The following is an 18,439-nucleotide window of genomic DNA, read 5'->3' on the forward strand; positions in this document are numbered from 1 at the left end:
AAAAAGACTTAACCATACTTGACTTAAACTTTAAAAAAATAAGCCAAAAAGAACTAATTCATCCAAACCATTTTCAGGCCTTTGTGCCTTTCAAACTTTATTTTGTTAAAAACAACACACTCATTTTGAAATTTATAGTAGGAACTACGCGATTTTGATCTCTCATTTATATGTTGGTACGTAGGCACAAGACCGAAGGTCTTGTCAAACAGAAAAATATGATTAATGAATTCTTTTCTCATCCCCCCCATTCTATTTGTTTGTAAACATCACTTTGTACAAAATACATATTCAGAAAAAAAGTGCTCCCTAGGAGTACCTAGGACACTTTGGGTGCTAACACCTTCCCTCTGTGTAACCAACTCCCTTACCTGTGATCTCTGACTTTTATTAGTTTTTATTTGAAAACTTCTTACTATTTGGGTTTTGTTCGCATTTTTCCCTTTTCCCTTGGAAACAATAAAATCGCGGTGGCGACTCTTGTTAATTGATCTTTAGCTTGTCAATAGCTTAATGATAATGAATTTCCCGCTACCACAATCCACTATTTCATGTTACTCCTTTGCCGACACACCTAGTCTCAAGGCTTTCACTCGATCGGATCCGAAATGCAAAATATTGTTAAAAACCTTCCAAACCTAAAGATCTTGAAGGAAACCCTCAATCTAGTTTTCTTATTTGAATCCCCCAAAGATTACAACCCAATGTTATTGGTACAACAAACCTAAATGGGCGTTATCAATCCTAATCTATATGGCACCCAATTAAAAAATGAGTATGTGTAGTTTGATTGTGTGTATGCATAGATTGAATTGAAGATATGAGATGCTTTGAAATCTTATATTCATGTAGGTTTTACTCACTCTAGAAACCTTACTAGAGAATGATGCATGTATGGAGTATTTATATGCATGGATGATTTAGGGAAAAAGGAAATGCAGAGGATAGAAAAATATGAATATTTGAAGAAAAATATCGGATAGGTCGACCTATATAGGTTATGTGTCTACTTGTTCGACGCATAGGTCGACTTGTCCAAGGTCATGTGTCGACCTATGACAATTATGTGCTTCCTATGTGTCGACCTGGAGACTTGACACATGAAACAGAGGCCACAAGCTTTAATATAACAACACGTGTGTCGACCTATAAACTTCATGTGTTGACCTATAGCCAAGAAAATGTTTCCATAGGTCGACCTGTAGTTCTATGTGTTGAACTATAGCCAAAACAAAATTCATAGGTCGACCTATAGTTCTATGTGTCGACCTGTCCTGCTATTTTTCACAAAAAAATGATTTTTCATGCATGTTTGATGCACGAGACCTTTCCCACATTGTTTCCAAATACTTATATGCTTTCTAATGCTAAGATGCACATAGAGATTCAGAGGATATCATCTAATATACATTTACGCTAAAGTATCCTAGTTTTGAAATCATGCAAAACACATCTAACGGAAGTTGCACTCACATACTCCCCCTTTTTTATGATGGAAAAACTTGAGACGATGCGATGTGTTTGCAATGAAAATCTCCCTCTGAATGTATGGATCCTATAACTTCATTCATCTTCATCTTACTTATCCCCCTTTGACAACATCAAAAAGAAACAAAGTAATCCATGAGAAGAATCTAAAATCACACATAAACTAATATAACATACAAAGGCATTTTGCAAAGATAAGAACATCAATATGATAACACTCATATAGAATGGTTTGCATATTGAAAATAAATACTTAAACATAAATACAAGACAATAATGCAACAATAAAATAAATTTTCACACTTTATGTCACATAATCACAACACAATCATGAAAAATGAAGGGTACAAAGTGAACACAAAATACTTGACATGCTACAAAAACGACATGATTATGTGACAAACGCCTTTGGTGCTTCCAAAATGTTGCACACGCATGTGCTCTAGCAAGGCGATAAACAAATTACCACCACAAAAACCTAAAACATAGATGAAAACATAACAATGACACACAATCAAGGATATAGTTAACAATGTAACATGTTCAATCGTAAGTCATAAGAAAAATAGATAACAAACTGATGCACCAATTACCATATTTTAAGAAGAATCAAGATAACATAACATCACTATAAGCATATGAGTTGACATACATCAATTGAACATTGTTGGAAGTGATCATCCATGAACTATCTTATATGCCAAGAACGTCAGTCATATGAACCATAAACAACATGCGAAAAGAAAAAGCTAACATACAAAAACATAAAATGAAATGTTAGTACTTGGCTTGTGAAAGGATGAGGAATGCACTCTTATGAAGTCTCTATATTTATTCACTTCCACATCCTTACCATTTTTGTTCCGTTCCAAGTTACCATTCGTAGCCATCGGAGTGTCAATCAACTTTGCATCAATAATGCCAAATCTCTTTAGCAAGTCCTTGCAATACTTGGTTTGACAAACAAATGTGTTAGAAAATAGGCCTAGATCTAGAGGGGCTTAATAGGTCCTAAATTAAAAAATTATTTAAAACTTTAATTTAGAAAAATTTATGGCGCGGAAGCAAGTTTAAAATGTTTCTCGGATCCAAAATTGTCTAACCGAACCTTCTATTGAAAAACTCGGATATGCGTATGAGTACCAATGATATGATAATAATTCACAAGTTGGTTTATTGATACTTTAAGCACTAAATTGAATACTCTACTATAGTAACTATCTATCTCAAATTTCAACAACATACTAAAGACTAGTTGACACAATTCGTCAAACACTTTGCGTGCAATCAACAAAGTTTGGATATTAGTATAATGTTTGTAGTTTTTAAAAGCCAATCACTACCAAATGGTAAGTGATTACTACATCAACACATTTTAACAAATAATTCAAAAGTTATTATCCAAACAATGTTGATCAAGAGATCAAAGTAATTAACAATTTGTGAACCGAAAAATAAATGATATATATATATATATATATATATATATATATATATATATATACACACACACACACACACACACACACACACACACACAGAGAGATTACGTAAGGATTTGTTTAGGCAGTTCTCCAACAAATTTTTCTATGGGAATGCCTGCCCTCAATTCTAATTCTAATTGAGATATTAATACAATAAATCATACTTTGCAAAAGTATCAATACAAGAGATAAGAAATCAAATCCCACAAACCTTAAGTTTATTCTTGACTCTAGCACCTCCAAAAACCTTGATCAAAGATTGATCAAGTCACCAACAATGTCGCTTCAATTCACCTGTTGTTGCTACTTCCTTGCATGACCTCCTTGGCTCAAGGCTTTCACCCGGATGAACTAATCCCAAGCGCACACTTGTTGAACCCAATATTTGTCACCACGATCCACCATTTCAAGCTATTCACTTGCTGGCACACCTAGTCTCAAGGCTTTCACTTGATCGGATCTGAATTGTACAATCTTGTCCAAAACCTTCAAACCCTAAAGATCTTGAAGGAAAATCCCACCTCGGTTTTCTTATTTGAATCCCTCAAAGATCACAACCCAATATTCTCGGTACAACAAACCTAATTGGATATTATCAATCTTAATCTAGATGACACCCAATCGAAAAATGATTATGTGTAGTTTGATTGTGTGTATGCATAGATTGAATTGAAGATATGAGATGCTTTGAAATCTTATATTCATGTAGGTTTTACTCACTCTAGAAACCTTACTAGAGAATGATGCATGTATGGAGTATTTATATGCATGGATTATTTAGGGAAAAAGGAAATGCAGAGGATAGAAAAATATGAATATTTGAAGAAAAATATCGGATAGGTCGACCTATATAGGTTATGTGTCTACTTGTTCGACGCATAGGTCGACTTGTCCAAGGTCATGTGTCGACCTATGACAATTATGTGCTTCCTATGTGTCGACCTGGAGACTTGACACATGAAACAGAGGCCACAAGCTTTAATATAACAACACGTGTGTCGACCTATAAATTTCATGTGTCGACCTATAGCCAAGAAAATGTTTCCATAGGTCGACCTGTAGTTCTATGTGTTGAACTATAGCCAAAACAAAATTCATAGGTCGACCTATAGTTCTATGTGTCGACCTGTCCTGCTATTTTTCACAAAAAAATGATTTTTCATGCATGTTTGATGCACGAGACCTTTCCCACATTGTTTCCAAATACTTATATGCTTTCTAATGCTAAGATGCACATAGAGATTCAGAGGATACCATCCAATATACATTTACGCTAAAGTATCCTAGTTTTGAAATCATGCAAAACACATCTAACGGAAGTTGCACTCACATACTCCCCCTTTTTTATGATGGAAAAACTTGAGACGATGCGATGTGTTTGCAATGAAAATCTCCCTCTGAATGTATGGATCCTATAACTTCATTCATCTTCATCTTACTTATCCCCCTTTGACAACATCAAAAAGAAACAAAGTAATCCATGAGAAGAATCTAAAATCACACATAAACTAATATAACATACAAAGGCATTTTGCAAAGATAAGAACATCAATATGATAACACTCACATAGAATGGTTTGCATATTGAAAATAAATACTTAAACATAAATACAAGACAATAATGCAACAATAAAATAAATTTCCACACTTTATGTCACATAATCACAACACAATCATGAAAAATGAAGGGTACAAAGTGAACACAAAATACTTGACATGCTACAAAAACGACATGATTATGTGACAAACGCCTTTGGTGCTTCCAAAATGTTGCACACGCATGTGCTCTAGCAAGGCGATAAACAAATTACCACCACAAAAACCTAAAACATAGATGAAAACATAACAATGACACACAATCAAGGATATTGTTAACAATGTAACATGTTCAATCGTAAGTCATAAGAAAAATAGATAACAAACTGATGCACCAATTACCATATTTTAAGAAGAATGAAGATAACATAACATCACTATAAGCATATGAGTTGACATACATCAATTGAACATTGTTGGAAGTGATCATCCATGAACTATCTTATATGCCAAGAACGTCAGTCATATGAACCATAAACAACATGCGAAAAGAAAAAGCTAACATACAAAAACATAAAATGAAATGTTAGTACTTGGCTTGTGAAAGGATGAGGAATGCACTCTTATGAAGTCTCTATATTTCTTCACTTCCACATCCTTACCATTTTTGTTTCGTTCCAAGTTACCATTCGTAGCCATCGGAGTGTCAATCAACTTTGCATCAATAATGCCAAATCTCTTTAGCAAGTCCTTGCAATACTTGGTTTGACAAACAAATGTGTTAGAAAATAGGCCTAGATCTAGAGGGGCTGAATTGGTCCTAAATTAAAAAATTATTTAAAACTTTGATTTAGAAAAATTTATGGCGCGGAAGCAAGTTTAAAATGTTTCTCGGATCCAAAATTGTCTAACCGAACCTTCTATTGAAAAACTCAGATATGCGTATGAGTACCAATGATATGATAATAATTCACAAGTTGGTTTATTGATACTTTAAGCACTAAATTGAATACTCTACTATAGTAACTATCTATCTCAAATTTCAACAACATACTAAAGACTAGTTGACACAATTCGTCAAACACTTTGCGTGCAATCAACAAAGTTTGGATATTAGTATAATGTTTGTAGTTTTTAAAAGCCAATCACTACCAAATGGTAAGTGATTACTACATCAACACATTTTAACAAATAATTCAAAAGTTATTATCCAAACAATGTTGATCAAGAGATCAAAGTAATTAACAATTTGTGAACCGAAAAATAAATGATATATATATATATATATATATATATATATATATATATATATATACACACACACACACACACACACACACACACACACACACACACACACACACACACACACACACACAGAGAGATTACGTAAGGATTTGTTTAGGCAGTTCTCCAACAAATTTTTCTATGGGTATGCCTGCCCTCAATTCTAATTCTAATTGAGATATTAATACAATAAATCATACTTTGCAAAAGTATCAATACAAGAGATAAGAAATCAAATCCCACAAACCTTAAGTTTATTCTTGACTCTAGCACCTCCAAAAACCTTGATCAAAGATTGATCAAGTCACCAACAATGTCGCTTCAATTCACCTGTTGTTGCTACTTCCTTGCATGACCTCCTTGGCTCAAGGCTTTCACCCGGATGAACTAATCCCAAGCGCACACTTGTTGAACCCAATATTTGTCACCACGATCCACCATTTCACGCTATTCACTTGCTGACACACCTAGTCTCAAGGCTTTCACTTGATCGGATCTGAATTGTACAATCTTGTCCAAAACCTTCAAACCCTAAAGATCTTGAAGGAAAATCCCACCTCAGTTTTCTTATTTGAATCCCTCAAAGATCACAACCCAATATTCTCGGTACAACAAACCTAATTGGATATTATCAATCTTAATCTAGATTGCACCCAATCGAAAAATGATTATGTGTAGTTTGATTGTGTTTATGCATAGATTGAATTGAAGATATGAGATGCTTTGAAATCTTATATTCATGTAGGTTTTACTCACTCTAGAAACCTTACTAGAGAATGATGCATGTATGGAGTATTTATATGCATGGATGATTTAGGGAAAAAGGAAATGCAGAGGATAGAAAAATATGAATATTTGAAGAAAAATATCGGATAGGTCGACCTATATAGGTTATGTGTCTACTTGTTCGACGCATAGGTCGACTTGTCCAAGGTCATGTGTCGACCTATGACAATTATGTGCTTCCTATGTGTCGACCTGGAGACTTGACACATGAAACAGAGGCCACAAGCTTTAATATAACAACACGTGTGTCGACCTATAAACTTCATGTGTCGACCTATAGCCAAGAAAATGTTTCCATAGGTCGACCTGTAGTTCTATGTGTTGAACTATAGCCAAAACAAAATTCATAGGTCGACCTATAGTTCTATGTGTCGACCTGTCCTGCTATTTTTCACAAAAAAATGATTTTTCATGCATGTTTGATGCACGAGACCTTTCCCACATTGTTTCCAAATACTTATATGCTTTCTAATGCTAAGATGCACATAGAGATTCAGAGGATACCATCCAATATACATTTACGCTAAAGTATCCTAGTTTTGAAATCATGCAAAACACATCTAACGGAAGTTGCACTCACATACTCCCCCTTTTTTATGATGGAAAAACTTGAGACGATGCGATGTGTTTGCAATGAAAATCTCCCTCTGAATGTATGGATCCTATAACTTCATTCATCTTCATCTTACTTATCCCCCTTTGACAACATCAAAAAGAAACAAAGTAATCCATGAGAAGAATCTAAAATCACACATAAACTAATATAACATACAAAGGCATTTTGCAAAGATAAGAACATCAATATGATAACACTCACATAGAATGGTTTGCATATTGAAAATAAATACTTAAACATAAATACAAGACAATAATGCAACAATAAAATAAATTTTCACACTTTATGTCACATAATCACAACACAATCATGAAAAATGAAGGGTACAAAGTGAACACAAAATACTTGACATGCTACAAAAACGACATGATTATGTGACAAACGCCTTTGGTGCTTCCAAAATGTTGCACACGCATGTGCTCTAGCAAGGCGATAAACAAATTACCACCACAAAAACCTAAAACATAGATGAAAACATAACAATGACACACAATCAAGGATATTGTTAACAATGTAACATGTTCAATCGTAAGTCATAAGAAAAATAGATAACAAACTGATGCACCAATTACCATATTTTAAGAAGAATGAAGATAACATAACATCACTATAAGCATATGAGTTGACATACATCAATTGAACATTGTTGGAAGTGATCATCCATGAACTATCTTATATGCCAAGAACGTCAGTCATATGAACCATAAACAACATGCGAAAAGAAAAAGCTAACATACAAAAACATAAAATGAAATGTTAGTACTTGGCTTGTGAAAGGATGAGGAATGCACTCTTATGAAGTCTCTATATTTCTTCACTTCCACATCCTTACCATTTTTGTTCCGTTCCAAGTTACCATTCGTAGCCATCGGAGTGTCAATCAACTTTGCATCAATAATGCCAAATCTCTTTAGCAAGTCCTTGCAATACTTGGTTTGACAAACAAATGTGTTAGAAAATAGGCCTAGATCTAGAGGGGCTGAATAGGTCCTAAATTAAAAAATTATTTAAAACTTTGATTTAGAAAAATTTATGGCGCGGAAGCAAGTTTAAAATGTTTCTCGGATCCAAAATTGTCTAACCGAACCTTCTATTGAAAAACTCAGATATGCGTATGAGTACCAATGATATGATAATAATTCACAAGTTGGTTTATTGATACTTTAAGCACTAAATTGAATACTCTACTATAGTAACTATCTATCTCAAATTTCAACAACATACTAAAGACTAGTTGACACAATTCGTCAAACACTTTGCGTGCAATCAACAAAGTTTGGATATTAGTATAATGTTTGTAGTTTTTAAAAGCCAATCACTACCAAATGGTAAGTGATTACTACATCAACACATTTTAACAAATAATTCAAAAGTTATTATCCAAACAATGTTGATCAAGAGATCAAAGTAATTAACAATTTGTGAACCGAAAAATAAATGATATATATATATATATATATATATATATATATATATATATATATATATATATATATATATATATATATATATATATATATATATATATATATATATATATATATATACACACACACACACACACACACACAGAGAGAGAGATTACGTAAGGATTTGTTTAGGCAGTTCTCCAACAAATTTTTCTATGGGTATGCCTGCCCTCAATTCTAATTCTAATTGAGATATTAATACAATAAATCATACTTTGCAAAAGTATCAATACAAGAGATAAGAAATCAAATCCCACAAACCTTAAGTTTATTCTTGACTCTAGCACCTCCAAAAACCTTGATCAAAGATTGATCAAGTCACCAACAATGTCGCTTCAATTCACCTGTTGTTGCTACTTCCTTGCATGATCTCCTTGGCTCAAGGCTTTCACCCGGATGAACTAATCCCAAGAGCACACTTGTTGAACCCAATATTTGTCACCACGATCCACCATTTCACGCTATTCACTTGCTGACACACCTAGTCTCAAGGCTTTCACTTGATCGGATCTGAATTGTACAATCTTGTCCAAAACCTTCAAACCCTAAAGATCTTGAAGGAAAATCCCACCTCGGTTTTCTTATTTGAATCCCTCAAAGATCACAACCCAATATTCTCGGTACAACAAACCTAATTGGATATTATCAATCTTAATCTAGATGACACCCAATCGAAAAATGATTATGTGTAGTTTGATTATGTGCATGCATAGATTGAATTGAAGATGATGAGATGCTTTGAAATCTTAGATTCATGTAGGTTTTACTCACTCTAGAAACCTTACTACAGAATGATGCATGTATATGTCTTTATATATGTGAGACTCATAAGAGGCAAAAGGAATGCAAAAGAAATGAAAACAAATGCAATTTTTCAAAAAATTTAACCAATAGGTTGATACGTTTCGTGATTCTATATAGAATATAGTCTATCGGGTACTTGACTACAAGTGCACAGTCCAGTCGTTTTAGTTTTAAAAGATATCGAACCCACAAGGACCGATGGTCAAACTAATGCTACCGACGTTACTATGTTTAGCTAAGGGAATGATTTTTAGAAGTTCGGTTGAAGAAAATTAAATCTAAGGGAAGTTAAGTTTTAAGAAAATATTAATAGAAGGATATCAGTATGCAACGCATTAATCGTCAGGGATTTGATAAGTCACCGATGTATAACTTAAGTACCCAACATCTTTCAGTAGAAAATACTTATTTAAAAGGCTTTATCTCACACTCTCGTGATTATTGATTTGGATTATACCTTTAAGTCAGAATTTACGCTCTCGCTATCCCATTTGAAGTTAAAAATACTTTTTGAAAATAAATAAGTTCTAATTGCTTTTAAAGTGCTCTCGTTGTTTTTAAAATCAATGCCTAGTTTTTACTATCCAGTTCGACCCTCATGCTCTCGCGACTGTCAGTTCTCACCTTAGTTAATTTCCCACTCTCGTGGCAAAATCGTATTAAATAGCTTCTCACTCTTGTGACAAAGTTAATTAAATTTAAATTAAAAACCACAGCCAAAAAGATTTTTTAAGGAAAGAAGTTTTACACCAATTATTATTAAATCCCGTCTAATTAAATTGTTACATACTGATACCGGTAGTTTAGCCGGACATTTTAAACAACGCAAACACAGATGGACATAAACAAATCAACAATAAAGCAAACATGATTACAATAATAATAAAGCAATAACAATTTAATAAAAACCTGGAAATTGGATTAATAGAATACGCCGAATCTTGAAGTACTCGAGCAGTCCTCCACAGGTCGGTAGGATTCTGCCTCTTCGAAATAATAGCTTAAACTAAATTAAATAAATTGTAGTAGTTCCCCAGTGTAGGAAACTACTACTTTGGCTAAATGAAAAGCGGAAAGGAAAAAAAAGGGAAAATCAAAGCTCTGAATGGTAAAAGAAAATAATGTTGCGGAAGAAAAATAAAAGACAAAATAGAATTGCTGTGAAAAAATGCAGAGAGAAAAAGGTCTTCAAAGCTGGCTTCCAGAGAGAAAAATTCAGCGTCCCTAGGTTTCCAACTTCCATCCTTTTATATCCCCCATGAGGTCTTGGTAGTTGAGAGAAATAAGGATGACTTGGTTGAGTGAAGAATCCACGAGAAAGTGGCCGAGGAACGAGAATTAAGGGCCTTTTGGATCACTTCTGTTGACAGTTTCAAAGTGCTGATTTTGGCCTCGTGACGTTCGTGATGGGCCTGTGACGGCCGTGACAAGCTGGGCGTGACGGTCGTGACAGGCTTTGTGACGGTCGTCACATGCACACAATTTGAATTCTCTGTTTTTCTGCTGTTTTCTCTTTTGTTTCTTCTTCTTTTCCTTCCTTTTCTATACTTTGCTGGTTTAAGCATGGGAATTAAAATACCTGCAAAAATAACTCGAACACTTGCAGAATAATTGGAATATAAATGAAAGTGGTACAATTTTTTAGTGTAAATCAAGGCAAATATACGATGTATTTTCGCGTTATCAAACTCCCCTAAACTTGAATCTTTGCTTGTCCTCAAGCAAATAATATTTGAAAACACTTGTTAAACACGAATACATAACACATTTCCAATTCGTACGTGGTTGTTAGGTACTTCCTTAAGATGACAGATACTCAAGTAAAACACTAAAGATACAATGACGACACAAGCAATAAGCATTAATGTAGATCTCTCCTTTGTACAAACCAGTTCGAATCATGTTATTATAGCTCAACCTAGTGCCTCTCGTTCCTATTTCACCCGGTTTCATTCTAGCGCAATCACATTAAACCCTTTGCCTTCACACGCACTTAGTGAAGTAGTCGGTTAGTGACTTTGATCCTTTTTTAGGACGGGGTCTGGTACACTAGTGTGGTACCCCTTTATATATCCCATTTGAAGGTTGTGGGGGATCGAACCGTAGTTTGCCCTACCGAGTCCAGTACCAGGTACCTCTGAACCAACCAGTCGGGTTTTTCTGTTCCTTCCTTTTGTATATCTTGTAAGCGTTTGTATGGTGCATTTTTCAATTTCTTTGGAAAAAGTATGAAGAATCTTCTTAATTCGTAGGCATCAATCACTTATATTCATCGACTCTTCACATGGTTTGTGCTTAAGACGTGTTGACTGCTAGTATAAACTACTAGGGGTTAATCTAGAATGGAGACTTTAGGTATTGGTATAATGGTATTCAAACTGATCTCGTAAAAGTGAGAGATCTAAGGTGTCAGGACGGTATCAATCTTGTTATATTTTTCTCAGTTTCCTAACAGAGCCTCTGTAAGGCAACCTATATACTCGTAGGGTATGCATTTAACTAAAAAACAAAAAATTTGTTATGGAAAATTAGATATAAATGAATGAATGAACGATTAGATAAAGACAATTTTTTTTTGTTATGGATAAAAATAGCAACAAGTAAAGGAAAGACAAGGATTTCCTCCCATCTTTAAACAAAGCATTATCCTTAATGCGATAATGAAAAGAAAAGGGAAGAAACAAGAAGATCACTACTCGTCGTCACGACGTTGGCCTCTGCGCGCTCTAGCTCTCGCTCGTGCACGCTCGCTTCTTCTACGCTGGGTAGGATCCAACCCCACATGCTGAGTGTACTCCTGGATGGCATCAATGCAATGTGTTAGTGCACTCATCTCCTCGGAAAGCTCCGCCATCCCCTGGTTGTGCCAGTTCACATAGTCATGTTGATCCCTCTGTATCTGCTGGATCGTTTGCATCATTTCTCTCTGGCGCTCCTCCATCCTCTGGTTGTGTCGCAACATCTCAGCGTAGATGTCTTCCATGGTGGTGGGTCGTCGCTCATTTCTTCGATGGCCTCGGGAAGATGTCTCTGCATCATACTTAGGAGGTGGCTGTGGCATTTCTCGGTCAAGTTCCTCTTCGACTTCATCTGCTCCATTATTAGGATCTCCTTCATTGGGCTCAGGAGCGTTCAGATCAAAAATCTAATTCGCCATATTCTACGGATCTGTACGGTTCCTGTTGGGCATAATGATGCTTCGAACTATCTTGTTCCTAACCACAGGATGGTACTTCCCGTCGTCTCTGGCCTTGATGAGGTGTGAGGAACGACAATAGTCGATGTTGAGGAACTCGGCCAGCAAGGCGGGTAAGTCGGCGAGCCTATCCCCTAGATTCAGGCCTAATGCTATGGAGGTGATGATTCCTCCAAAACAGAACGCTTGGCTGCCTCTCATGCATGCAGCCTGTATGTTGGCCAATAGGAATGGGGTGGCATTGAACGCCACCAGGGTGAACACGCAGTGAAGAAAGAAGAGCTCCTTAGAGTTTACCTTGTGATTGTTGACTCTTCCAAAAACCATGTTCCCTAAGACTCGGTAGAAATATCTTATAGCTGGGTTGTGGATGTATGTTCCGTTGAGCGCATCCCAGCTTGTGACGTTCATGTTGGTAAGGCTATGCCATATTCCAAATGCTATTTCTGACCATCCGTAAGGGATACAGTAGTGAACTCCCTCTCCATGTCGGAAGCCAAGCATTCGCGTTATTTAAGTTTGGTTCAGGGAATACTCGGTACCGAATATTCTAAATCTGGCGGCTCTGATGAGAAACTGAGTTGTACCAGGAGGGGTAATGTATGAGAATGAACTCAGGAATTCCAAGGTCAGCGCCTCATAAGTTGGTTGCGGGTTGGTGCAAAGCTGCGTCAAACTAGAGTTATTCAACATCCATTCTACACCATCTGAAAGTCCCTGCAACGTCAGACAGTCGTTATCAACATACCTCTCAGCTTGGACTGAATGTTGACAGAACCTGAGGTAGTTGTCTCTCTGTAGCTCGTCGGCTTCTCCATTTATGAATACGATATTTGAGAGGTCGGGAGCAGCTCTCTCTTGACGGGCCATTTAGTGTGCGAATATGAAAATATAGGTTTTGGTGGGAGAGATGGATTTCGTGAGTTATAAGGTACTCACACGTTTCTCGCTTAAAAGGATGTGAAGAAAGGGTTAATGGAGAAAAGAGTGGTGTGAGTATGGTTAAGGAAAGTAGAATGATTATATGAGGAAGAATAAAGGAAGTGCGCCTGTTTTTATAGGCGCGCCTTCTGGATCCGTGACGATCGTCCCAGGGATGTTACGGTCGTCACACATAACGGTCTTGCGTAACGTTCATCTACAACGGTCGTGTGTAACGGTCATGTACTTAATGGGCGTGGCGTATCTGTGACGGGTGTCACGCCTCTGTGACAGGTGTAACACTGCATGTGACGCTCGTCACATGCAACGGTCACAACTTTTGCAATCACGCCTTTACTTCATCCCTGACTATAGTACTTAAGATTTGCTTGATCCTTCTCTGGTGTTCTTTAGAGGTTTTAAAATATTCCTCTAGCATAATGCGATGCATACAGATAGAAGGACTTATTCCTTTTTGGTCAGCGATGTTGTAGCCTAACGCAGTTGGATATTCTCTTAAGACATCTAGTAGCTTTTCAGTCAAACTTTTAATTATCCTCGATTTCCATGGCCACTTATCAATCCATCTCTCATATCCGTCACTTTTTCTTCTTTTTCTTCTGCGAGGTAGTTTATCCTTCTGAACTTGTGGTGGTGGTTCTGGCTCTATCCTGAGAGCTACCTTTTCAGGCTTAGGCTCAATTTTTGCATCCACTACCTCAATGTCTGGTTTTCCCCTTTTAATACTAATGAGTTCCCTAGTTTCATGGTCTTCTAATTTTCTCTTCTTGTTCAGGGTCTCAAATAAAGATGCATTGGTGTGGATATTTTCCGATAGCTCTTCATGTCTTTCGAATTTGGGGTCTATCTTGACTTCCACAGACCTTCGCAGGAAAGGAATTGGTGATTTATAGGGAGGAGGAACAACACATAGTTCTTCCTTCTCTACCTCTTTGACAACCTCCCTCTTGGGTGGTGCCAGTGGTTCTTTCTCAATCTCTACTCTTTTCTCACCCGAACCATCCTCATTATCACTCTCCTTAGGATTTTCGATAAAATTTTCACTGGTGATTGTTACAATATCCGCATGTGTCTCTGGGAATGGTCCTACAAATGTCTGCGCAAGCAGGGAGATTTGAGTCTCAAATGCCTCATTGCGAGTGAAGAGGGACTCGACCACAGTGTTCAGTTGCGTAAGGATTTCATTGGTATAGAGACTTCGTTTTCTAAATTCTTCATTCTGAAGAGTTTGTGTAGCCACAAAGCGTTCCATCATAGATTCTATCCTAGAGTGAGTTTGCGTCTCAATGAAATCCTCCATTAATATTTCCAGGTTGGATTTATAGGAATCTTGGGATTCTTCAAAATACTGGGAGTGATAATCATAGAGAAAGTTTGGGTGATACATAGTAATAGAGAAAAGAGTTCCTTAGTCTATATTGGGCAACGAAAGAATTGCACTATTTGACTAAATCAGTCCCCGGTAACGGCGCCAAAAACTTGATACGTCTCGTGACTATATATAGAATAAAGTCTATTGGGTACTTGACTGCAAGTGCACAGTCCAATCGTTTTAGTTTTAAAAGATATCGAACCCACAAGGACCGATGGTCAAACTAATGCTACCGACGTTACTATGTTTAGCTAAGGGAATGATTTTTAGAAGTTGGGTTGAAGAAAATTAAATCTAAGGGAAGTTAAGTTTTAAGAAAATATTAATAGAAGGATATCAGTATGCAACGCATTAATCGTCAGGGATTCGATAAGTCATCGGTATATAACTTAAGTACCAAATATCTTTCAGTAGAAAATACTTATTTAAAAGGCTTTATCTCACACTCTCATGATTGTTTATTTGGACTATACCTTTAAGTCAGAATGTACGCTATCGCTATCCTATGTGAAGTTAAAAATACTTTTTGAAAATAAATAAGTTCTAATTGCTTTTAAAGTGTTCTCGTTGTTTTTAAAATCAATGCCTAGTTTTTACTATCCAGTTTGACCCTCACGCTCTCACGACTGTCGGTTCTCACCTTAGTTAATTTCCCACTCTCGTGGCAAAATAGTATTAAATAGCTTCTCACTCTTGTGACAAAGTTAATTAAATTTAAATTAAAAACCACAACCAAAAAGATTGTTTGAGGAAAGAAATTTTACACCGATTATTATTAAATCTCGTCTAATTAAATTGTTACATACCGATACTGGTAGTTTAGCCGGACATGTTAAACAACGCAAACACAGACGAACATAAAAAAAATCAACAATAAAGCAAACATGATTACAATAATAATAAAGCAATAACAATTTAATAAAAACCTGGAAATTGGATTAATAGAATACACCGAATCTTGAAGTACTCGAGCAGTCCTCCACAGGTCGGTAAGATTCTGCCTCTTCGAAATAATAGCTCAAACTTAATTAAATAAATTGTAGTAGTTCCCCAGTTTAGGAAACTACTACTTTGGCTAAATGAAAAGCGGAAAGGAAAAAAAGGGAAAATCAAAGCTCTGAACGGTAAAAGAAAATAATGTTGCGGAAGAAAAATAAAAGACAAAATAGAATTGCTGTGAAAAAATGCAGAGAGAAAAAGGTCTTCAAAGCTGGCTTCTAGAGAGAAAAATTCAAAGTCCCTAGGTTTCCAACTTCCATCCTTTTATATCCCCCATTAGGTCTTGGCAGTTGAGAGAAACAAGGATAACTTGGTTGAGTGAGGAATCCATGGGAAAGTGGCTGAGGAACGAGAGTTAAGGGCCTGTTGGATCACTTCTGTTGACTGTTTCAAAGCGCTGATTTTAGCCGTGTGACGTTCGTGATGGGCCTGTGACGGTCGTGACAAGCTGGGCATGACGGTCGTGACAGGCTTTGTGATGGTCGTCACATGCACACAATTTGAATTCTCTATTTTTCTGCTGTTTTCTCTTTTGTTTCTTCTTCTTTTCCTTCCTTTTCTATACTTTGCTGGTTTAAGCATGGGAATTGAAATACCTGCAAAAATAACTCGAACACTTGCGGAATAATCGGAATATAAATGAAAGTGGAACAATTTTTTAGTGTAAATCAAGGAAAATATACGATGTATTTCCGCGTTACCATAGGTCGACCTATACGAATCATGTGTCTGCCTATTCAATTCATGTGTCGACCTGTTGGAAGCATGTGTTGACTTGTAAGTTTATGTGTTGCCCATAGGTCGACCTGAAGACTCGGCACATGAGACAGAAGTTGCAGGCTTTAATACTGCAACATTTGTGTTGACCTATACCATCTATGTGTCGATCTGTAGTTTTAAAAATTCATCTATAGGTCGACCTGTAGTCGTATGTGTCGACCTATAATGAGAATTTTTCACTTGAAACAAGTTTCTCATGCCCAACACACTATTTTGATGCACAGATGTTTTCAATATCATTTCCAACAATGTTGACATGTTTTCTAATGCAAGAACGCTAAAATGCACAGGAGAGACTCAGATGATACCGTTCAATATACATAAATGCTACTTCCTAGTTTTGACATCATGCAAAATATATCTAAACAGAAGAATGCATTCACATACTCCCCGTTTTTTATGATGGCAAAAATTGAGACAATGTCTTCTTGTCATGGAAAGCTTCCCTCTGAATGTGTGCATCGTACTTCTCCCCCTTTGACAACATGAAAAAGAGGCCAAGCACACAATTAGAAGAATTACATATACATAGTAGAGAATACATATGCAATTTTCAAAGGTAAGAAATGTGCTCACATGTATACAACATATATGATAACACACAAACTAAATAAATAACACAACAATAACAACAACCATAAGTACTTAATACGACAACCATTGTTTAAATCCAAATAGTTAAAGAGTCGTTGTTAATACACAAACCAAGAGGCAAACAAACCATAATCTAAAAGGAATATGCATAAAGATACCAAACATGAATTCACAAAATGCATAACATCGCAAGACACCAAACATAAACGGACACCACCGGACCACTCTCACAACACATCATATAAACACCAATATATCTTCTCCCATGTCCTCTTGGTGTACCTCTTTTCCAGCCTTGTACTTTGTTACGATATTGAGAATCTATAACCTCACACATCTCCCAGTAGAAACTCTCATACTGATGAGAGCCATCCTCCTGTTCAAAAATAATGTGATTGATTTAGCCAAAATGACTTCATGATTTGAATTCATGACGGTGCATAGGGACACCAAAGCCTTAGTGACGTATGAAGCAAATGCCTCAAAGTTGGAATCTTGAGTGGACAAATGTTGTTGCATTAAATTGTATTGCTCTATTTATGCATCCTCAAATGCGACTCGCCTTTGACACTCATCAGCATAGCGATCATCTTGTTGTACCTGCATATTTTGAAGCATAATAATAATGGTGGTAGTGTCAGCAGAACTAGCACCAGAACCTGCACCATGATGATCTCCAACAGGTTCATCATGCATCATAGCATCTTCTTCATTGAGATTTTGGTGATCCCTAGTGTGATGCTCATCCACCATATGGACACCTTCTTCTTTCCCTTCACCCTCAGAAGTAGTAGGATCATCAATGTTATAAATTATTCTGGCATTCTTACAGGCAAGGAAGTAATATGCCTTTCGCTAGGCATCCCAAAAGTATCCCAAATTTGTAAGAGTCCTTTGTGAAAACTCTTGCACAGACCCAGGAGACTTGTATGACAGGTTAGGCAAACCAATATTAAAGAATTTCGTAATCTTTGAAATCATAGACACATAGCAAAATGAAGTACCTGTGTTGCACTTATTTATAGTAAACATCCTTGAAACAATGTAATGAGGCCAATTTACATTAACCTTGTTGAGCAGAATGTA

Source organism: Lathyrus oleraceus, chromosome 6, assembly GCF_024323335.1.
Source record: "Lathyrus oleraceus cultivar Zhongwan6 chromosome 6, CAAS_Psat_ZW6_1.0, whole genome shotgun sequence".
NCBI classification, from domain to species: Eukaryota; Viridiplantae; Streptophyta; class Magnoliopsida; order Fabales; family Fabaceae; genus Lathyrus; species Lathyrus oleraceus.